Genomic DNA, 11232 nt, shown 5'->3' with positions numbered 1-11232 from the left:
ATTCAGGCGCAGCTGGGAATTTTGTTGATCGTGCATTTTGTATTAGGTTAGGAATTCCCCTTCGGCCGGTAGAAGCCCCCTTTCCTGTTCACGCCCTAGACAGCCGGCCGTTGGGGTCGGGGCTGATCAGAGAAGTCACAGCACCACTTAAGATGACTACGCAGGGGGTCATGAGGAGATCATTCAGTTTTATCTGATTGACTCTCCTGCGTATCCCGTGGTGTTGGGGCTTCCTGGTTAAGCTCCCATGATCCTACCATTGCGTGGCAACAGAGGGCTCTTATGGAGTGGTCTGCCCAGTGTGTAGGGAGATGTCTAGGTGTTTCCTTAGGGGCGACCTCGGTAGAGAGCCCGAACCAAGTGCCCGCAATGCGCATTCCCCCCTGAGTATGAGGATTTAGCACTTGTGTTCAGCAAAAACGAGGGCAACACGGCTACCACCTCATAGACAGGGGGGATTGTGCGATAAATCTCCAAACAGGAGCGGCACTTCCGCGGAGCCGTGTGTATCCCCTGTCTCAAGAGGAGACAGCGGCTATGGAGACTTACATAGCCGAGTCCTTGGCACAGGGATACATACGGTCCTCCACTTCCCCGGTTTCCTCGAGTTTCTTCTTTGTGAAGAAGAAGGACGGGGGTTTGCGCCCGTGTATTGATTACCGTAGTCTCAATCAGATCACGGTTAAGTACAGCTACCCTCTTCCACTGATTGCGACTATGACAGAATCATTACGCGGAGCGCGGTTCTTCACAAAGTTGGATCTCAGGAGCGCGTACAATCTGGTGCGCATTAGGGAGGGGGATGAATGGAAAACTGCATTTAGCACCACCTCGGGTCATTACGAGTATCTCGTCATGCCTTACGGGTTAATGAATGCTCCTTCAGTCTTCCAATCCTTTGTTGACGAGATTTTCCGGGACATGCATGGGCAGGGTGTGGTAGTATACATCGACGACATCCTAGTGTACTCTTCTACACGAGCCGAGCATGTAGCCCTGGTGCGCCGAGTGTTGAGAAGACTGTTGGAGCATGACTTGTATGTCAAGGCAGAGAAATGCCTGTTCTTCCAGGAGTCCGTCTCCTTTTTGGGTTATCGGTTGTCCGCGTCTGGTGTGGAGATAGAGGTAGACCGTGGTCGGCCGTGCGTAATTGGCAAACTCCAACCACTGTAAAAGAGGTGCAGCAGTTCTTGGGTTTTGCTAATTACTACCGGAGGTTTATCCGGGGCTTTGGACAGGTTGCAGCTCCCATTACGTCCCTGCTAAAGGGGGGTCCGGTTCGTTTGCAGTGGTCAGCTGAGGCGGACAGGGCATTTGTCAAACTGAAGAACCTGTTCACCTCGGCCCCGGTGCTGGCGCATCCGGATCCCTCTTTACCATTCCAAGTAGAGGTAGACGCGTCCGAGGCCGGAATTGGGGCAGTCCTGTCGCAACGGTCCGGCACGCCACCTAAGCTCCGCCCCTGTGCGTTCTACTCTAAGAAGCTCAGCTCGGCGGAGCGTAATTATGACGTTGGGGACAGGGAGCTGTTAGCTGTAGTCCAGGCCCTAAAGGTGTGGAGGCATTGGCTTGAGGGGGCTCAACACCCTTTCCTCATTCTGACTGATCACCGTAACCTGGAGTACATCCGGGCAGCTAGGAGATTGAACCCTCGTCAGGCTAGGTGGAACATGTTCCTGACCCGGTTTGTTTTTAAGATCACATACATCCCAGGGTCCCAGAACGGTAAGGCAGACGCCCTGTCCCGGCGGTATGACACAGAGGAGAGGTCCATTGAGCCTACTCCCATACTGCCGGAGTCTTGTCTGGTGGCTCCGGTGGTGTGGGAGGTCGATGCGGAGATCGAGCGGGCACTGCGTACCGACCCTACTCCCCCCGAGTGTCCGGTGGGGCGGACGTACGTTCCGCTCGAGGTTCGTGATCGCCTTATTTATTGGGCTCATACATCACCCTCCTCTGGACATCCAGGTATTGGCCAGACAGTGCACTGCCTTAGCGTGAAATACTGGTGGCCAACGTTAGCTAGGGATGTGAGGGTTTATGTCTCCTCCTGCTCGGTGTGCGCCCAGTGTAAGGCGCCTAGACATTTGCCCAGGGGAAAGTTACATCCCCTGCCCGTTCCACAACGACCATGGTCCCACCTCTCGGTGGATTTTGTGACCGACCTACCCCCCTCCCAGGGGAATACCACCATTTTGGTCGTTGTGGATCGGTTTTCCAAGGCCTGTCGTCTCCTCCCAATGCCGGGTCTCCCTACTGCCCTACAGACCGCTGAGGCCCTATTTACCCACGTGTTCCGGCACTATGGGGTCCCCGAGGATATAGTGTCTGACCGAGGTCCCCAGTTCACCTCCAGAGTCTGGGGGGCGTTCATGGAACGCTTGGGGGTCTCGGTGAGCCTTACCTCGGGGTACCACCCAGAAAGCAATGGGCAGGTTGAACGAGTCAACCAGGATGTGGGTAGGTTTCTGAGGTCCTATTGCCAGGACCGGCCGGAGGAGTGGTCTAGGTATATCCCCTGGGCAGAGATGGCCCAGAACTCTCTCCGCCACTCCTCCACCAATTTAACACCTTTCCAGTGTGTTTTAGGTTATCAGCCGGTCCTGGCACCATGGCACGAGAGCCAGATCGAGGCCCCTGCGGTGGATGAGTGGATTCGGCGCTCGGAGGAGACGTGGGAGGCTGCCCATGTCCATCTGCAGCGGGCCATCCGTCAACAAAAGGCGAGCGCCGATCGCCACCGCAGTGAGGGACCGGTATACGCACCGGGAGATCGAGTCTGGCTCTCGACTCGAAACCTGCCCCTCCGCCTGCCCTGCCGGAAGCTGGGTCGGCGGTTTGTGGGGCCCTTTAAAGTCCTGAGAAGATTGAACGAGGTGTGTTACAGGTTACAATTGCCTATTGAGTACAATAATATTAACCCCTCGTTCCATGTGTCTCTTCTCAGGCCGGTGGTAGCTGGCCCACTCCAAGAACATGAGATAGGAGAGACCCCTCCGCCCCCTTTGGACATCGAGGGGGTCCCGGCGTACAGAGTCCGGACCATCTTGGACTCGAGGCGCCGGATGGGTGGTCTCCAGTATCTCGTGGAGTGGGAGGGGTACGGTCCGGAGGAACGGTGCTGGGTGCCTAGGAGGGACATCCTAGATCCATCCCTCCTGACGGAGTTCCACCGTGGGCAACCCACGCGCCCGGGTCCGCGTCCTCCTGGCCGTCCCCGAGGCCGGGGTCGGCGCACGGCTGGAGCCGCGCGTCAAGGGGGGTACTGTCACGGATTCTGCCGAGGCTGCTCCTCCTCCTGGTTCGGGCAGGCTTCGGCGTTGTCGTCCCCGGAGTACTAGCTGCCACCGTTGAATGTTTCTATGTGTGATTGCTTTTGTCTGTCTGTCACACCTATGTCCGTTTGTGTCTGATTACGTGTTCCTATAAGTTGCCTGTGTTGTATTGGTTAGGTTGTGTGTTGTTTTCCGCCTGTCCGTAGTGCTGCGTGTTTTGTATTTGTTTTCTTGTTTATTTGTTATACGCATGGTTTGCGTATTGCTCGCCTCGGTTTTGTTGTTGAGGCCGTTTACTGTATTTTTGCCCAGTGGTTTTCACAGTAAACTTTGTTGGACTAAACTTCGGTGTCCTGCGCCTGACTTCCACACTCCATACACCTCAGCCCTTGACAAATATCTTATAATATCAAAAGCAGATAGTTAAGTACTAATAAAAAATCATCTACGGTGAAGGATAAGATGGCACATGTATGCACCTTTATTTATTTAATGTATTTATTTATTTGCACATAAGAAAAATACCAAAACGATATGATGAGAATTCAAAGGCAAAATAAATGGTGTTTACATGACAGTATTAGCTATTACCTTGGAGGACCTCCGTCTGCAGACGGGGCAGTCCTGGCTCCCCCCTGACCTCCAGGTCTCCTCCAGGCAGGTCTTCCAGAAGCTGTGGCTGCAGGAGAGGAGGACAGGGTCCCTGAAGATAGTACAGCACACAGGACAGGACAGGTCCTCTTCTAGGGGAGAGAGACTGCTGGTTGCCATGGCACACAGGACAGGACAGGTCCTCTTCTAGGGGAGAGAGACTGCTTGTTGCCATGGCACACAGGACAGGACAGGTCCTCTTCTAGGGGAGAGAGACTGCTGGTTGCCATGGCACACAGGACAGGACAGGTCCTCTACTAGGGGAGAGAGACTGCTGGTTGCCATGGCACACAGGACAGGACAGGTCCTCTTCTAGGGGAGAGAGACTGCTGGTTGCCATGGCACACAGGACAGGACAGGTCCTCTTCTAGGGGAGAGAGACTGCTGGTTGCCATGGCACACAGGACAGGACAGGTCCTCTTCTAGGGGAGAGAGACTGCTGGTTGCCATGGCACACAGGACAGGACAGGTCCTCTTCTAGGGGAGAGAGACTGCTGGTTGCCATGGCACACAGGACAGGACAGGTCCTCTTCTAGGGGAGAGAGACTGCTGGTTGCCATGGAACACAGGACAGGACAGGTCCTCTTCTAGGGGAGAGAGACTGCTGGTTGCCATGGCACACAGGACAGGACAGGTCCTCTTCTAGGGGAGAGAGACTGCTGGTTGCCATGGCACACAGGACAGGACAGGTCCTCTTCTAGGGGAGAGAGACTGCTGGTTGCCATGGCACACAGGACAGGACAGGTCCTCTTCTAGGGGAGAGAGACTGCTGGTTGCCATGGCTGTTTCAAAGCTGTGTGCCGGAGTGTGTGTGTGTGTGTCAAAGTCCGCGTCAGAGCAACTCCGTCGAACAATACACTCTCTCACTTTTCACAGAAATGAAACTTAAAATACCCCCAGAATATTGACTTTCCCTGACGATCAAACCACAGAAACCCCTGAGCAACAAAAGCAACACAAAATGTACTCAAATCAACTCTTTCCTTCCCAGAAGTTGTGTCTGTCTGAATTGTGGGCATGAGAGACGATAGATATTGTTTCAAAGAGGGCTGCAAAGGTATTTCCTCATTGCTGGCTTGTGGGCAGGGCTTATGATAACAGGGTATTTCCTCATTGCTGGCTTGTGGGCAGGGCTTGTGATAACAGGGTATTTCCTCATTGCTGGCTTGTGGGTAGGGCTTGTGATAACAGGGTGTGGTTGGGCAGACACGTAGAAAAACAAGTTCAAAGATACCAGGGGGTGGAGACATTGGAAATCAAGTTTTAGTGTGTCTGTATGTGTGTGTGTGTGTGTGTGTGTGTGTGTGTGTGTGTGTGTGTGTGTGTATGTGTGTGTGTGTGTGTTTGTTTGTCTGTGTCTGATAGTGCCTGTGTCTGCCAGTGTGAGTGTGTGTGAGTATGTTTCTGTGTGTGTCTGTCTGCCAGTGTGTGTGTGTGTGTGTGTATGTGTGTGTGTGTGTTTGTTTGTCTGTGTCTGATAGTGCCTTTGTCTGCCAGTGTGAGTGTGTGTGAGTATGTTTCTGTGTGTGTCTGTCTGCCAGTGTGTGTGTGTGTGTGTGTATGTGTGTGTGTATGTGTGTGTGTGTGTTTGTTTGTCTGTGTCTGATAGTGCCTTTGTCTGCCAGTGTGAGTGTGTGTGAGTATGTTTCTGTGTGTGTGTGTGTGTGTGTGTACCATATGTCAGTGGCTGGACTCAATGTACAGTTTGCATGACCCAAATGTACATCAACCAGATACAGTGGCAGGGCTGTGATCTGAGCTGAGCAAAACTCACTGTAGGTTTCGTCCCAAATGGCACCCTATTCCCTATGCAGTGTACTACTTTTGACCAGGACCCATAGGGTAGTGCACTATATAGGGAATAGGGTGCCATTTGGGATGCAAAACTCAGTCACCAGATCATCCATCACCTTACAGTAGTCGTCTGTCTGACCAATCAGAATATACTGTGTATGGAAATAAGGGGGTTTATATGTCCATAGATTGCACTATAAAGAGTGTATTGAGAAATGTTCAACTCAAAGTATCAAGTCAAAATAAAAGTCCAAACCTGTCGCTATCCGACTGTTAACTTAGTTTGACTGTAGCTTCTATGTTTAAAGAGAGCCAACAGTAAATCAATAACCATTATACCCATTAAAACCCTTGTCTCCTATTTACACCTGGGTTCAAACTCTATTCTAAATCTTTTAAAAAATAAATGATTGACATTTTCCCCTAGCCTGCCTGGTTTAGTGGGTCTGCACTTTGGGGAACTGGTTCATTGGTTGCGCTGCACCAGACAAGCTCAACCAAGCCCAGGTGACGTGTTTGAAGTGATTTTGAATACTATTTGAACCCAGGTCTGTTCCTACCTCACACATCATACAGTTTACTAGCTGAGGATGTTAGCCAGTCAAAACAAGGATTAGTGCCGGCATCCCTATGGGCCCTGGTCTGAATTAGGGCACTATAAAGGGAACAGGGTGCCATTTGGGATGCACCTTAGAGCTATGACATTTGGAAAGTGATACGTGCTTTCGAACATACAGTACACAGTACCTACTTGCACGGTAGGAACATGTTATGGATGAATGTGTGTGTGTGTGTGTGTGTGTGTGTCAAGAGCAGGACAGAAATAGCAGTGTGTAGTTAACAGTGTGTTGCTGGAGGCTGTTGTTGTACGAAGGATGCTCTGTCTACCCCCCAAATGGCAACCTATTCCCTATAGAGTTCACTACTTTTTACCAGAGCCCTGTACACCTTGGTCAAAAGTAGTGCACTATATAAGGAAGAGACAGGCCATTTGAGATACAGGCTGAGTGTTTACAGTCAATATGGTAGAATACTAATGAGTTAAATGAGCCATGTCTGACAGAGAGACAGAGAGAGAAGGTGACAGAGAGACAGAGAGAGAAGGTGACAGAGGTACAGAGAGAGAAGGTGACAGAGAGACAGGGAGAGAAGGTGACAGAGAGACAGAGAGACAGGGAGGGAAGGTGACAGAGAGACAGAGAGAGAAGGTGACAGAGAGACAGAGAGAGAGGGAGAGAAGGTGACAGAGAGACACAGAGACAGGGAGAGAAGGTGACAGAGAGACAGGGAGAGAAGGTGACAGAGAGACAGGGAGAGAAGGTGACAGAGAGACAGAGAGACAGGGAGGGAAGGTGACAGAGAGACACAGAGACAGGGAGAGAAGGTGACAGAGAGACAGAGAGAGAAGGTGACAGAGAGACAGGGAGACAGGGAGAGAAGGAGACAGAGAGACAGAGAGAGAAGGTGACAGAGAGACAGAGAGACAGGGAGAGAAGGTGACAGAGAGAGGGAGAGAAGGTGACAGAGAGACAGAGAGACAGGGAGAGAAGGTGACAGAGAGACAGGGAGAGAAGGTGACAGAGAGACAGAGAGACAGGGAGAGAAGGTGACAGAGAGACAGAGAGAGAAGGTGACAGAGAGACAGAGAGAGAAGGTGACAGAGAGACAGAGAGACAGGGAGGGAAGGTGACAGAGAGACAGGGAGAGAAGGTGACAGAGAGACAGAGAGACAGGGAGGGAAGGTGACAGAGAGACAGGGAGACAGAGAGAGAAGGTGACAGAGAGACAGGGAGGAAGGTGACAGAGAGACAGGGAGAGAAGGTGACAGAGAGACAGGGAGAGAAGGTGACAGAGAGACAGGGAGAGAAGGTGACAGAGAGACAGGGAGAGAAGGTGACAGAGAGACATGGAGAGAGGTGACAGAGAGACAGGGAGAGATGGTGACAGAGAGACAGAGAGACAGGGAGAGAAGGTGACAGAGAGACAGAGAGAGAAGGTGACAGAGAGACAGAGAGACAGGGAGAGAAGGTGACAGAGAGACAGAGAGAGAAGGTGAAAGAGAGACATGGAGAGAAGGTGACAGAGAGACAGGGAGAGAAGGTGACAGAGAGACAGAGAGAGAAGGTGACAGAGAGACAGGGAGAGAAGGTGACAGAGAGACATGGAGAGAGGTGACAGAGAGACAGGGAGAGATGGTGACAGAGAGACAGAGAGACAGGGAGAGAAGGTGACAGAGAGACAGAGAGAGAAGGTGACAGAGAGACAGAGAGACAGGGAGAGAAGGTGACAGAGAGACAGAGAGAGAAGGTGAAAGAGAGACATGGAGAGAAGGTGACAGAGAGACAGGGAGAGAAGGTGACAGAGAGACAGAGAGACAGGGAGGGAAGGTGACAGAGAGACAGAGAGACAGGGATGGAAGGTGACAGAGAGACAGGGAGACAGAGAGAGAAGGTGACAGAGAGACAGAGAGACAGTGAGGGAAGGTGACAGAGAGACAGGGAGAGAAGGTGACAGAGAGACAGGGAGAGAAGGTGACAGAGAGACAGAGAGACAGGGAGAGAAGGTGGCAGAGAGACAGAGAGAGAAGGTGACAGAGAGACAGGGAGAGAAGGTGACAGAGAGACAGAGAGACAGGGAGAGAAGGTGGCAGAGAGACAGGGAGACAGGGAGAGAAGGTGACAGAGAGACAGGGAGAGAAGGTGACAGAGACAGGGAGAGAAGGTGACAGAGAGACAGGGAGAGAAGGTGACAGAGAGACAGGGAGAGAAGGTGACAGAGACAGGGAGAGAAGGTGACAGAGAGACAGGGAGAGAAGGTGACAGAGAGACAGAGAGAGAAGGTGACAGAGAGACAGGGAGAGAAGGTGACAGAGAGACAGAGAGACAGGGAGAGAAGGTGACAGAGAGACAGGGAGAGAAGGTGAAAGAGACAGGGAGAGAAGGTGACAGAGAGACAGAGAGACAGGGAGAGAAGGTGACAGAGAGACAGAGAGAAGGTGACATGGAGCTATTTTTGGTTTTATGGTTGAACTATTTTGTGTGTGTGTGTGTGTGTGTGTGTGTCTGTGCTCTAGCTGCTAAGGCCTTTGTGCAGCCTAGCCCTGGGCTCAGCCAGGGTGTGGCAGTACCTCAGGAGGTTGGAGATGGGGCCTGCAAGGCGGGCATGGCTGGAGGATAGCTGAGGGGTCCATGGAGGTTCCTGGAGACCGCTGGAGGTCAGAGTGCTCTCTACAGGGTACAGAGTATACACACACCTGCAGGACAGGACAAGACAGGACGGGACGGGACAGAGACAGAGACAGAGACAGAGACAGAGACAGAGACAGAGACAGAGACAAAGACAAAGACCGAGCCGAGACCGAGACCGAGAGAGGACATTGGTATAGACACAAACGCTTACTCCCATTATATTCCTCCGTTCTAATCTCCTCTCTCACTATTGCTCCCGCTCCCGCTCTCTCTCTCTCTCTCTCTCTCTCTCTCTCTCTCTCTCTCTCTCTCTCCCCCTTATTTCTCTCTCTCTCTCTCTCTCTCTCTCTCTCCCCCCTTATTTCTCTCTCTCTCTCTCTCTCTCTCTCTCTCTCTCTCTCTCTCTCCTTCTCTCTCTCTCTCTCTCTCTCTATCTATCTCAGGTGATTGACAGTTCAGCATTGATGTTCCGGAGGCTTGTTTCTCGTCATATCTGTTTTTCTCTCGACCAAGCAGAACTGACTGGTGTCCTATGTAGGGTCCGAGACAGAGTGGGCAAGATGTGTGTGTGTGTGTGTGTGTCTGTGTTTAACTTCCTCTAAAGTGTACATTAACATTAACATTGAAACTCTCTGTCTTTCGCACGCACACGCACACGCACATGCACACGCACACATGCACACGCACATAGAAACTGGATCTGGAGCTGAGGACGGTTCGGACCCAGTTGGTTCTGGAGTCTCTGCTGCAGCTCACCTTGCCAACCCTCCTACAGTCTAGGAACACAGGGAAGAGAGTGTGTGTGTGTGTATGTGTGTGTGTGTGATAGTTTGTGTGTGAGACAGAGAGAGCAAGTAAGCAAGCAATGTACACTACACAATGTACGTATATATACATACTACCGGTCAAAAGTTTTAGAACACCTACTCATTCAAGGGTTTTTCTTTATTTTGTACTATTTTCTACATTGTAGAATAATAGTGAAGACATCAAAACTATGAAATAACACTTATGGAATCATGTAGTAACCCAAAAAAGTTTTAAACAAATCAAAATATATTTTATATTTGAAATTCTTCAAATAGCCACCCTTTGCCTTGATGACAGCTTTGCACACTATTCGCTCTGCAATCCCATATCACACCACATGGAGGCGCTTCATCTCTTTTGAGTCTGTATTGCAAAAATCGTCTCGCAGTTGAATCTAGTTGCCTTCCCCTGCAGGGCCTACAGGGGGCGTCCTCTTTTGAGTCCAAGAGCAAGCCAAGGGAAGGGTGGATCCCTCTCTCTCTCCTCTCTCTCTCTCTCTCTCTCTCTCTCTCTCTCTCTCTCTCTCTCTCTCTCCTCTCTCTATTTGAGATTAGTGTGCAGGTATTTTCAGCCTGTGTTTCTTAATGGATTAACATTAACACACTTCATTGTAATCACTTAACAACACAGACAGACAGCATGCATGATAATAATAATAATAATATGCCATTTAGCAGACGCTTTTATCCAAAGCGACTTACAGTCATGCGTGCATACATTTTTGTGTATGGGTGGTCCCGGGGATCGAACCCACTACCTTGGCGTTACAAGCGCTGTGCTCTACCAGCTGAGCTACAGAGGACCATGCACGCACGCACACACACAGTCTGGACAAAGCACCACCACCCATCACTCACTCTCTCTCTCTCTCTCTCTCTCTCTCCCCCTCTCCTGATATAATGTGATTAGTGTAATTGATCCGCTGGGGTTTAGCTGACTAACCTCTCTCTGTCTCTCTCTTTCTCTCTGTCCATCTATCCCTCTCTCTCTCTCTCTCTCTCTCTCTCTCTCTCTCTCTCTCTCTCTCTCTCTCTCTCTCTCTCTCTCTCTCTCTCTCTCTCTCTGTCTCCCACACAGGTAATATTCTCAGTGTCTGACTCACCCCACTGTTCTCACCCGGCTGTTCTCCCACTCTAGGGGGAGGAGAGAGGAGGCGACAGGGAGACAGACACAGGGACAGAGAGATAAAGAGAGAGAGGGAGGGAAAACACTGTGAAGACAAGATAAAGAATCATGGAATAACAGAAAGAAAGACTGAGTGAGGGGGAGAGTGAGAGTGAGGGAGAGAGGGCGAGACAGGGAAAGGGGGAGTGAGGGGGGAGTGAGGGGAGGGGGAGTGAGGGAAGAGAGGGATAGTGAGGGGAGAGGGGGAGTGAGGAAGAGAGGGATAGTGAGGGGAGGGGGGAGTGAGGAAGAGAGGGATAGTGAGGGGAGAGGGGGAGTGAGGGAGAGGGGGCGAGAGAGAGGGAGGGAAACAACAAAGGAACAGACGAGATAAGGAGAGATGAAGAAAG

The sequence above is a fragment of the Coregonus clupeaformis genome, chromosome 18, assembly GCF_020615455.1.
Source record: "Coregonus clupeaformis isolate EN_2021a chromosome 18, ASM2061545v1, whole genome shotgun sequence".
NCBI lineage: Eukaryota > Metazoa > Chordata > Actinopteri > Salmoniformes > Salmonidae > Coregonus > Coregonus clupeaformis.
The sequence above is the reverse complement of the archived record's forward strand: the minus strand, read 5'-3'. Positions refer to the sequence as shown.